The sequence below is a fragment of the Neovison vison genome, chromosome 7, assembly GCF_020171115.1.
Source record: "Neovison vison isolate M4711 chromosome 7, ASM_NN_V1, whole genome shotgun sequence".
In the NCBI taxonomy this organism is placed as follows: domain Eukaryota; kingdom Metazoa; phylum Chordata; class Mammalia; order Carnivora; family Mustelidae; genus Neogale; species Neogale vison.
Genome location: NC_058097.1, coordinates 125,707,862 through 125,721,272, shown reverse-complemented (window position 1 = coordinate 125,721,272; position 13,411 = coordinate 125,707,862). Strand labels below are relative to the sequence as shown.

At 33.2% G+C, this 13,411-nt stretch overlaps 1 protein-coding gene across 2 annotated transcripts in view; it reads left to right on the top strand.

The window, feature by feature from the left end:
- The window catches only part of CNTN5 (contactin 5), a 1,378,465-nt gene that overhangs the window by 846,678 nt on the left and 518,376 nt on the right, over positions 1-13,411 (top strand). The gene's annotated exons all lie outside the window — the stretch shown is intronic.

Below are 13,411 nucleotides of genomic sequence, written 5' to 3'. Positions count from 1 at the left end.
AGGGTTTCAGAGTGGATGAAAAAACAAAACCCATCTATATGTTGCCTACAAGAAACTCATTTCAGACCCAAAGACACCTCCAGATTTAAAGCGAGGGTGTGGAAAACAATTTACCATGCTAAGGGACATCAGAAGAAAGCTGGGGTGGCAATCCTTATATCAGATCAGACTTTAAGCCAAAGACTATAATAAGAGATGAGGAAGGGCACTATATCATACTCAAAGGATCTGTCTAACAATAAGACCTAACAATTTTAAATATCTATGCCCCCAACGTGGGAGCAGTCAACTATATAAACCAATTAATAACAAAATCAAAGAAACACATTAACAATAATACAATAATAATAGGGGACTTTAACACTCCCATCACTGAAATGAACAGGTCATCCAAGCAAAAGATCAACAAGGAAATAAAGGCCTTAAATGACACACTGGACCAGATGGACATCACAGATATATTCAGAACATTTCATCCCAAAGCAACAGAATACACATTCTTCTCTAGTGCACATGGAACATTCTCCAGAATAGATCACATCCTCGGTCCTAAATCAGGTCTCAGCCAGTATCAAAAGATTGGGATCATTCCCTGCATATTTTCAGACCACAATGCTCTGAAGCTAGAACTCAACACAAGAGGAAGTTTGGAAAGAACCCAAATACATAGAGACTAAACAGCATCCTTCTAAAGAATGAATGGGTCAACCAGGAAATTAAAGAAGAATTGAAAAAAATCATGGAAACAAATAATAATAAAAACACAACGGTTCAAAATCTGTGAGACACAACAAAGGCAGTCCTGAGAGGTAAATATATAGCGGTACAAGCCTTTCTCAAGAAACAAGAAAGGTCTCAGGTACACAACCTAACCCTACACCTAAAGAGCTGGAGAAAGAACAAGAAAGAAACCCTAAACCCAGCAGGAGAAGAAAAATCATAAAGATCAGAGCAGAAATCAATGAAATAGAAACCAAAAAAACAATAGAACAAATCAATGAAACTAGGAGCTGGTTCTTTGAAAGAATTAATAAAATTGATAAACCCCTGGCCAGACTTATCAAAAAGAAAAGAGAAAGAACCCAAATAAATAAAATCATGAATGAAAGAGGAGAGATCACAACCAACAACAAAGAAATACAATTATAAGAACATACTATGAGCAACTCTACGCCAACAAATTAGACAATCTGGAAGAAATGTATACATTCCTAGAGACATATAAACTACCACAATTGAACCAGGAAGAAATAGAAAACCTGAACAGACCCATAGCCAGTAAGGAGATTAAAACAGTCATCAAAAATATCCAAACAAACAAAAGCCTAGGGCCTGACGGAATTCTCCCGGGAGAATTCTACCAACCATTTAAAGAAGAACTAATTCCTATTCTCCTGAAACTGTTCCAAAAAATAGAAATGGAAGGACAACTTCCAAACTCATTTTATGAGGCCAGCATCATCTTGATCCCAAAACCAGACAAGAATCCCATCAAAAAAAGAGAACTACCGACCAATATCCTTGATGAACACAGATGCAAAAATTCTCACCACAATACTAGCCAATAGGATTCAACAGTACATTAAAAGGATCATTCACCACGACCAAGAGGGATTTATTCCAGGGCTGCAAGGTTGGTTCGACATTTGCAAATCAATCAATGTGATACAACACATTAATTAAAGAAAGAACAAGAACCATATGATACTCTCCATAGATGCTGAAAAAGCATTTGACAAAGTACAGCATCCCTTCCTGATCAAAACCCTTCAAAGTATAGGGATAGAAGGCACATATCTCAATATCATCAAAGCCATCTATGAAAAACCCACCACAAATATCATTCTCAAAAGAAAAACTGAAAGCTTTTCCGCTAAGGTCAGGAACACGGCAGGGATGACCATTATCACCACTGCTATTCAACATAGTACTAGAAGTCCTAGCCTCAGCAATCACAACAAAAGGAAATTAAAGGCATCCAAATCGGCAAAGAAGAAGTCAAACTATCACTCTTTGCAGATGATATGATACTATATGTAGAAAACCCAAAGACTCCACTCCAAAACTGCTAGAACTTGTACAGGAATTCAGTAAAGTATCAGGATATAAAATCAATGCACAGAAATCAGTTGTATTTCTCTACACCACCAACGAGACAGAAAAAAGAGAAATTAAGGCGTCAATCCCATTTTCAATTGCACCCAAAACCGTAAGATACCTAGGAATAAACCTAACCAAAGAGGCAAACAATCTATACTCAGGAAACTAAAAAGTACTCATGAAAGAAATTGAGGAAGACACAAAGAAATGGAAAAATGTTCCAAGCTTTTGTATTGGAAGAATAAATATTGTGAAAATGTCTATGCTACCTAATGCAATTTACACATTTAATGCAATTCCTATCAAAGTACCATCCATCTTTTTCAAAGAAATGGAACAAATAATCCTAAAATTTATATGGAACCAGAAAAGACCTCGAATAGCCAAAGGAATATTGAAAAAGAAAGCCAAAGTTGGTGGCATCACAATTCTGGACTTCAAGCTCTATTACAAAGCTGTCATCATCAAGACAGCATGGTACTGGCACAAAAACAGACAAATAGATCAATGGAACAGAATAGAGAGCCCAGAAATTGACCCTCAAATCTATGGTCAACTAATCTTCAACAAAGCAGGAAAGAATGTCCAATGGAAAAAAGACAGCCTCTTCAATAAATGGTGTTGGGAAAATTGGACAGCCACATGCAGAAAAATGAAATTGGACCATTTCCTTACACCACACATGAAAATGGACTCAAAATGGATATAGGACCTCAATGTGAGAAAGGAATCCATCAAAATCCTTGAGGAGAACACAGGCAGCAACCTCTTCGACCTCAGCTGCAGCAACATCTTCCTAGGAACATTGCCAAAGGTGAGGGAAGCAAGGGCAAAAATGAACTATTGGGATTTTATCAAGATCAAAAGCTTTTGCATAGCAAAGGAAACAGTTAACAAAACCAAAAGATAACTTCAGAATGGGAGAAGATATTTGCAAACGACATATCAGATAAAGGGCTAGTGTCCAAAATCTATAAAGAACTTAGCAAACTCAACACCCAAAGAACAAATAATCCAATCAAGAAATGGGCAGAGGACATGAACAGACATTGCTGCAAAGAAGACATCCAGATGGCCAACAGACACATGAAAAAGTGTTCCATATCACTCAGCATCAGGGAAATACAAATCAAAACCACAATGAGATATCACCTCACACCAGTCAGAATGGCTAAAATTAACAAGTCAGGAAATGATAGATGCTGGCGAGGATGTGGAGAACGGGGAAGCCTCCTACACTGTTGGTGGGAATGCAAGCTGGTGCAACCACTCTGGAAAACAACATGGAGGTTCCTCAAATATTGAAAATAGAGCTACCCTATGACCCAGCACTTGCACTACTGGGTATTTACCCTAAAGATACAAACGTAGTGATCTGAAGGGGCACGTGCACCCGAATGTTTATAGCAGCAATGTCTACAATAGCCAAACTATGGAAAGAACCTAGATGTCCATCAACAGATGAATGGATAAAGAAGATTAGTATATATACACAGTGGAATACTATGCAGCCATCAAAAGAAATGAAATCTTGCCATTTGCAATGACGTGGATGAAACTAGAGGGTATCATGCTTAATGAAATAAGTCAAGTGGAGAAAGACAACTATCATATGATCTCCCAGATATGATGAAGTGGTGATGCAACATGGGGGCTTAAGTGGGTAGGAGAAGAATAAATGAAACAAGATGGGATAGGGAGGGATACAAACCATAAGTGACTCTTAAGCTCACAAAACAAACTGAGGGTTGCTGGGGGGAGGGGGGTTGGGAGAAGTGGGGTGGGGTTATGGACATTGGGGAGGGTATGTGCTTTGGTGAGTGCTGTGAATTGTGTAAACCTGTATCCCTGGGGATAAAAATATATGTTTATAAAAAATAAAAAAAAATTTAAAAAAATATATATTATATGTTTATAAAAAAAATGGAAAATTAAAAAAATAATAAAATAAAATAAAATACTTGGAGCATCACAATGATGGATATAAGTTATTAAACATTTGTTTACACCCACTAAATGTACAGCACCAAGAGTGGAACCTAATGAAAGTGATTGATTATGAGTGATCATAATGTGTCACATTATGTTTATCCTTAGTTAAAAAGAAAAAGTATCATTTTTTAGGGAGAAAATATGTATAGGAGAAGATATGTATTTGTGAATGAAGTGTTTATGAGAAATCTCTACTTTCCTCTAAGTTATGCTGTAGATCTAAAACTGCTCTTAAAAAAATAAAGCTTTGGGGTGCCTGGCTCAGTCAGAAGAGCATGTGACTCTTGATCTTGTGGTCTTGTGTTTGAGCCCCACATTGGAGGTAGAGATCACTATAAAAAGTAAATAAATAAGTATGTAAGTAAGTAAGTAAATAAATAAATAAAATTTTTTTAAAATTCTTATTATATTAACTTCAGTGTCAAAGTCATTAGGCAGAGATGTGTTGGGATTTGTGTTCTTTAGGAATAATTATTTTATGGGACTGCAACTAAATAGAATGTATTGAGTGGTTAGAACTACAGGGTACTCTTGTTTTTGGTAAATTCAATAGACCAGGAGTAAGGACAGATAATCTGCATTTATAAAAAACCTGCCAGGTTATGTTGATGCTCCTGGTTGTTCAACCTTGCTTTGAGTAGCAAGTCTCCAGGCTGGGGACCGGTTCAATATAATTTAAGTCTTTCACTGCTCTAGTTTAATCCATATTTAGAGTATCAGGAAGAATGGGAGTTTTGAGTATTTCCAAAGTAATCCTCCATAGCTGTTATTTCCTCACCCTAGAATCTGATAGTTCTTGTCTAGATGTGACTTTGTGTTTGTTCTTTCAAGACCCTGACATATGGCTTTTTTCAGGTAATTCCCTCCTGCCTTAATAGAGAATAAAGTTAGGGTTGACATACTGTTGTGAAAAATGAGAAAACTAACAAAACCTGAATAGAAAGCCTTCCCATTCCTGCTCAGAGTTAAGCCCAGAAGTACTCCAAGATAGAGTTAAGATTTTTCTGAAAATTGTAAAAATCTAATTTGCAGAGAAATTCGAGAAAGCAATTCTACTCTTATATATAAAACTTGGAAAACAAAGAAATATAAAACCATGTTTATTGCATTATATGTTTAATAACAAAAAATTAGAGACAACTCAGATAGTTATCAGAAGGGAAATGGATACATAAATTATAATTTTTCATGTTTTGAAATGTTAAAATGGTTAAAGTGAATAAACTCTATATTTAAGAAACAAAATGACTATACCTCAAAAGTTAATTTTTAGTGAACAAGGAAAGTTAGACTACTATTTATAATATACCATATTATAAATATGTAAAAAGATTAAAAATCAAAATAATATATATTATTTATGCATATGGATATGTGGTACAATTTTTTAAAACATGAATATAAGGTATCAAGTTGACTATAATGCTTATCTGTCAGGACAAAAGGAAAATGAGAGCAAAGAAATAGCACCAGGATAGGGAAGGTATATGACCTCAACTATGTGATATTTTAGTTATTAAAAAAAAATCTGACATTAATATGATGAAGCTTGTACTCAGTAAAATCTAAAGTGGTTCACAATGATTCTCACCTCCTGATGTTTATAGTGTTATCATTTCTCTTTAAGTGTGGGCCAAAGCCAGTAATCTGCTTCTGGAGAACAGATTATGGCAAAAAGAATGCCAACATTAGATCATGAAAAACTCTGTCTTCCATCTAACTTCCATTCCAAAGAATGCATAATCAGGATCTGAATAAAGTTCAATGTACTATACGGATTAGCTGCCTAGAGTAGAATACCAACCTCTTGAGATGATCACAAGATAACACAGAAAATTAAAATAGGTGAATCTGAGGAAGAAAACCTTAAAATTATGATATTGTGAGAAGAATCCTCTGTAGAAAATGTAGAAGTATGATGAGGACATCAAGAAAATGAACCAAGGTTGTATGTTTATTATCTCACAGTTTCTGTGAGACAGAACCCAGATGTGACTTAAATGGGTCCTGTGTCTCTCACAAAGCAAGACTATAGTCTCATCCCAACATTCAAATGATATAGATCACTTGTTAGCACACTTATATGTTGTTGGTAGGGTTCAATTCCTGGTAATTGTTGGACTGAGTGCTTTAATCATTCATGGACTGTTAGCCAAAAGCCTTTCTCATTGATACTCTCCATAGAATAGCTCACAACATGGTAGCCAACTTCCAACAGCAGGAGCAAGCCAGAGCAAGAAAAGGAAAACAAAAACGACTTCAAGAAGTGTATAATAGACACTAACACTTGATTCAGGTGAGCAAAAAGACACAGTTAATGAATAAAAATTTTTGCGCTAAATTCATGAAGCAAAAAAGAGTAATGGAGCAGTACCTAGAAGGGAGAATGTTGTTCACTGGAGTCAAGTGGAGTCCTCAGAGCTATTTTGATTTCAGTTTGATATTATTATTTTAGGTAATGATTATCACCACTTCAAATTTCATGTGCAAATATTCCACCCAACAAAAGACATTATCTGGTTTTAAAAGAAACTGAGTTGTTAATAATTATAGGAGTCGTTTGAATATGTCATTTAATTGATTAAAAAGTTTTAAGGTTTAAACTGGAAATTTTCCAGTTTAAACTGAAAATTTTCATGATAATATAGGATAATTAAAAGCCCTTATAAGTCAGTCCCTCAAACACCTACAGAATATGCAGTTTTTTGAAATGTGGTATGGACAAGGATGATTAACTACTGTTAACATGACATCCATTTTCCCTTTATAAATGAACAGCCAACAATATAGTCCTTGACTTCATTTCTCTGTGTTGTTGTTGTGGTTTAGAAGGAGTAACATAAGTGTAGAGAGCATTTCATTCTTTTATTTGTGATTAGATGGTTAGTTTAAAATAATTTATCTTTCTTAAACAGAGGAGCAATCTGGATTAGAAGTAACGCTGACAAGAAACTTTCGATTTACTAGGGAAGTCCACTCCTGAGATTCAGATTCTACAAATGCTACATCAGGTGGAAAAATGGTGATTCTTACAAACAACTGAAATGAATTATTTTCTACTAAGATTGAGCTATGTTTACATTTCTTCAATGATATAAACAATCTGTAATTTACATAACACTCTGAGTCTACCCATCCTTTAGAGTTTCTACCACTAGCTTCTGACATGTGAAGATTTCCTGCAATTTGCCAACTTTGTTTCCTCATATCTTAAGTACCTTGGGCTGAATTTCATTGTTGACATGGCTTATTTCCAGATTTGACTTGGCACATGGGTAATGGCATCATAACTCAAAGTAATCTCTGTGTTGACAATTTTCTGTTGTTTCTTCAAAACAACCTTTGCTGATAAATTATTTTGGAGGATCAGATACAAAATTTAAATGATCTTTTATAAGAATAAGAATTCCCTCTGGAAGGGGAGAAGGTATTTCAGTTGGATGGTACACTCCTGTATAAAATCAGATCTCTCCAGTTTCTCAATTTAAAAAATAGACAAATATATCCTAATAAAACCTTAGAATTTTATGATCATTCATTGAAACTTTATGACCTTATTCTTTATTATATTGTTAATTTTGAGTTGTTTTTATTGTTTTACATTATTATGCTATTCTCTCCAATTTAACTATATGTCATTTGAGCAAAAACCACCTTATATACTCTTCTTTATCCACTCTCATCAGTAAGAACAGTGTCAGCTTACTAGGAATTTCACAGATACTGTTGAATAAAGAAGCAGATGAGGAAATTAAATTAAAAATGAATTTATATATCATGATAGACTATTTGCTTGAATTTTGTTTATTTAAACTTTGTATTCTGGATTACAAATGAGAAGGTAGAAAAAGCAATGTCCTCCCTCTGTTGATATGGTGGCCTAGTAGTTTGGCATCTTCTGAAGTTTATATTGGGCTGGTGCATTTTGACCCTTCTTGTAAGTGATAGCATATCTGAATCATCTGATCTTTCTTTTATACATACATTAGAAAATGACAAAGAAAGTCTACTAGACTCTCAATTTATATTATGTACATAGCATAATGCCACTTACCCATGAAACATTCATCATAGTGCTTTTTAATAAATAATGCACTCCAGTTCTTAGGAAACTTGGAAAGTCTGTAATGAAAGTTTACACTTATTTACCTTTTATAAAAAAACAATTTTAAGTTGAAAAGAAATTTAAGATTAAAGGAAGGTTTGGATATTTTCTTTAAGAATTCATTTCCGATGCTCCCATGGTGTGGAAAGTTTTTCTCACATTGTAACTGTGAATTTCATCATAAAATGTAATTTCTGGTAAAACAATTCAATACTTCTGGAAATTATCATATGAAATATTAGTGATCATTTAAAGTGCATTTTTTTGTAATTGCGCTTGACACGATAGGCTGATATTTCTTCTAGATTATATTACTGATACACTTAGTTAATATTACATGAATAAACTAGACAAGGCCATAAATTAGAGCTAACTAGCATATAGAGGGGTTTGGGGTCTGGCATTGGACCTAATCATTGAGAAAAAGAAGTAATTGTTTAAAAGAGGATTTTAATCTAAAGGGCAAGTTTAGAATCTAGAGAGACATAATGTCTCCATACTTTTGTATCAGCAGAACATAGGTATTCTTAATGGAACCTTCATATTCTAATTTTAATGGAAATTTCTGTAAACTAAGGAAGTTATTATTAATGTGCTAATCAATTCAAGCATAGGAAAATCTTGACCAAAGTATATATATTCTAGAGCAGAATTCAGTAAAAAGCTGTCTTCATCTAGGAAACAAACTTAACTTTTATTTCAATTTGAACTTTATTTTAAGATAATTCCAGCAATAAAACAGCAGTTTGTAAAGACTTCATGCATTACTGGAAGTGATCAAGCTAAGACAGATAAATATCCCAGAGATTTTTAGAAAGAATGCTTGAAATGAATGGAAATTTATTCTGATTCTAGAAGTATATGGCTCAAGGATATCATTCCAATGAAATTTAAACTTTTTAAAAAAAATTTTCCAACAATCATTATTTGTAAATGATAATTTTATCCTATGTTTTTCCTGGGAAGTTCACAGTTTTCAAAGTTATTTTTTTCTTAAATACATTTTCTCATAAGTAATAGAGAAGGAGAAAAAAATAGCATATAATTATCTACTCCTGTGTAAAATGTATCTTAAAACTTAGCAACTTAAAACATCTTTTCTTTTTCTTAGAAACTGTTGGTCTGGAATCTGGGAGTGGCTTAGCAGAATAGTTCTGGCATAAGGTCTCTTAGGAGATTTCAATCAAGCTGTCACTATAGCTGCATTCTTATTTGATATCTTGACTGAGAGAATAATCCCTTAAAAAATCACTCATACAGTTGTTAGTAGGCCTCAGTTTCATGCTGGCCGTAGGTCAAACAAGAGATTTCAGTTCCTCAAATGTGGGCCCCACCATAACCTGAAAAAGTATCTTCAGGGGTGACTATATTCCCCCTAAGGGAATGATGAACAATAACAGTGCTAAGAATAGTTTAAAGAACAAATATGTGAAATCAAACTAAATCTGATGACAGAATGTGTTAAGAAGTAACTTTTCAAGCTCAGGAAACAGTGAGGGAAAAATAAAACCATTAAAGAATTGAAAACTTCATTAGTGGTAATACAAAGGCAATTGAAAAGATAAGAATGTAGCTATCATATTTGAAAAAGTCAAACAAATTAGAAAAATATTAAAGATATAAAGTTGTTATAGAGATCATAGAGAAGACTTTAAAAAAAATTGAAGATATGCCTAATGGGTATGAGGAGAATTGAACAAATAAAGAAATTTTCCTGAAAAAGAAATTGCTGGGGTGTCTGCATGGCTCAGTTAAGCACCTAACTCTTGATTTCAGCTCAGACCATGATCTCATGCTGAGATCAAACCCTGTGACAGGCTACACACTCAGCAGGGAGTCTGCTTGAGATTCTCTCTCTCCCCTTCCTCTGCCCTTCTCCATGCTCTTTTTCTAAAATAAATACATAAATCTTAAACAAACAAACAAAAAAGTCTTGAACCTATAGTTATATAAAATGTTAAACACCAAGACAAATCCAGAAAGGTATTGAAATTCAGAATGGGGAAAGAAACAGACATCCAGATATAAAAACTAGTCACTTAGGAGTGAAGGAATGCAGGCTGACTCAGACTTACCCATGGTAATGTTAATGCGATCAGAGAGTGGAAAACATCTATAGGCTTTAATGAAATTAATACTGAACCCCTAATTTGATACCCAGCCACATTGTCTTTCAGTTGTAAAGACAACAAACAGATATTCTGAACCAAGAAGCAAAACAGAAAATTTAGGGAGTAAACATAGGGGAAGTAAGAGAAAGTGTATTAATTTCATCATTCTTTGTAGGAGAAAATCAACAGATCACTTTTAAATTGAAACAATTCTCTTCTGAGGAAGGACATTCTGGAGGTGTGAATCTGATATTTCACAGGCAATAGCCACTCACATTATATAGTCTGTTCATAAAAAAAGGCTGATTTTTAAGAAAAAAAATCACTCAAAAATATTACTCCTATGAGAAATTAACATTGTGTGTGACGGGATCTGCCTGTTACAGAAATATCTCAAAGATTTCTACCTTGTTAAAAAAAGATTTTGATTTCCTGGTTATCCAGATCTTTGTGATGATTATCATATATGTTTTAAAGTCCATCTCCACAAGTTACAGATTCCATTAAGTTAAAAATTGCAAAATAGAAGGACATTGCTTAAAGTAATTCATTGTCTTCAATAGGTGTAGTGTACTACTGCAGGAGAGTGAATCAATCTGTCTGAGTTTACCTATAATAATACATTCTTGATATGGAATCTTAAAAATGAATCTTTTTAGAGCTAGAATCATCATTGATTACCCTTTGGTGAGGCCTGGGAAGCTCTACACATGCTCTTGAACCCCTACAGTGAACTTTATTTCTAAAAGAAAAAGGAGAGAGAGAGGATGATTGCTTGCTAAAATGCTTTTAAAAGTAACAATTGAACAAAGAGATACTGAAAAGAGGATGAGTAGTCACAACAGAATACATGTTGTTTAGGTCAGTCTCTTATTTTTTCAGTGTGTAATCTTACCTCTTAGCATTTCTCTAGCCTGACAACCTTTATTTCTCTTGTCCTTTCTGATAATTTTCAGAACAAAAGATTTAGAACCATAGACCTTTAGTTAAAATCAACTGTTTATTACATTGCTAATTTTGGAGAAGTCTCCTCTCAGAACCTCAGAGTTTTCATCTCTTTTAGAAATAATTGTAATGTTTAGCTCAAAGAATTAAATAACAGTATATATTAAAATGTTTTATAAATGTTATGACAAAATTATAATAGTAATAGTAGTGGCAGGGGTAATCAGATTCTAGATTACAACAGCCCTGGATTCGTATCCCAGGTTTGCCATGTATTTGCTATATACATTTTTTTCATTAATTTCAGCCTCAGTTTTGTCATCTATACAACTGGGGATTAGTTCTAGTCACATGGATGTTGTGAGTGTTAAATGATACATTGCATATAAATAATTCAATATAATGTCTATTATGTAGTAATTATACCACAAGAAATGTTAGTTATTGCTGTTATTGTAATTATTAATTATAATTTATAGAGCACTTGTGGTATACTACGTATACCAAGTATACATGTTGATGTCAACCAATCCTCATAATAATATCTTCAGGAGACATGATCATCCATAGTTAATAAATGGAGTATGAAGGATAAAAGTAAAAACAAATAAGGAGGTTAGAAAATGATGGTACTAGAATTTGAACCCAAGTATGTCTGACTCATAAAGTTCAAGAGTTTTGAAATATATAAAAATATAAAATATATTTATTAAATGTTGATTTTATGCATTATAGGCAATTATAATATTGATTTAATGATCATATTTATAGTGTAAAGACTAGAAGAGATATATTTTCAAGACTCCATCATGCAGTTTAACTATAACTGAGAGTTTAAGGAGGTTTCATGTGCTTTTCCAAATTTTTTATAAATGCACTATGATGCAACAACAAGTAGAATATTTTGACAATAATTTTCTCTAGTTCTTTTTATTATATTACTTGTTTATATTTTTGAGTAAAAGTTTTAAGTGATAGCAATGTGATTTGGTACATAGAAACACATTTCAGTTACTTTCATGTAGTATTTTATTATTTGTAGCTTAAAAAAAAAGGACTTCAGTTAGATTATCTAGGACTCAAACAAAATACTTGACATGCCTGCTTTTTAAATGGTCAGTTTTATTGGGTGAATATTTAGAGTGCCATGAACACTTTTATTTTTCTTTGCCCAAAAAAGAATGAATACATATTTTTAAAAAATGTATAAATGTACTCTAAACCCATTATTCTAAATAGGGAGGTTTTTATCTTTTTAAGTAATAATTTTTTAAAGCTTGAGTTTCCTGGGACATTCATTCTTGTATTTCTTTCCTGATATTTTCTTGTGGTTATCTACAAAGAATGTGAATCTCCAATTGTTCAGTCGAAGTATTAGAAACATGTCTTTCCTAAAATTTTGCCTCTTCATTTTTCTAAGGCAGTGGTTTTAAATGAGGACAATGTTGACCCAGGGGACGTTTAAGAATCTTTGGAGACATTTTTGATTATATACTTTGGGAAGGTGTGCTGATGGCATCTAGTAGGTAGGGGCTTGAGGATCTTGATCTAAGGTTATTATATAATAAAATTCATGATTGATAAAAATAAAGAAAAAAATTTACTTTCTTCTAAATTCACAATTCAAGATGTAAAAGATCCTAGATCTACATATAACTCTGTGAATTCTTGCACTACTACAAGCTAATAAGACTAATACTTCCCCCAACACATTTACTTATCATTTCTCTCAGAATTATCCTAAAACTCTGGCAGAATTATGTTAAAACTTTTGAAACCCAAGCGATCATCTGAAACTCAATATTATTTCTGTTTCTCTATAAAATTTTCATTAGTTTTAAATTACCTTTATCATAGGATTTCTCTGAATATTAACTAATTAAATGAGATAAAATTAGTATCTGGCATATAGTAGTTACCTAATAATTTTACGTGTTCTTCCCTCTTGCCTCTTTCTCTTCTGATCTCCTTATTTACATTGTTTACCTGCTAATGAAGACTTAACTGTGTACAGTTTTTATATTCTTATTCATTTATTTGACTTTTTTTAAAAAAGATTTTATTTATTTATTTGACAGACAGAGATCACAGTAGGCAGAGAGGCAGGCAGAGAGAGAGAGGAGAAAGCAGGCTCTCTGCTGAGCAGAGAACCCGATGC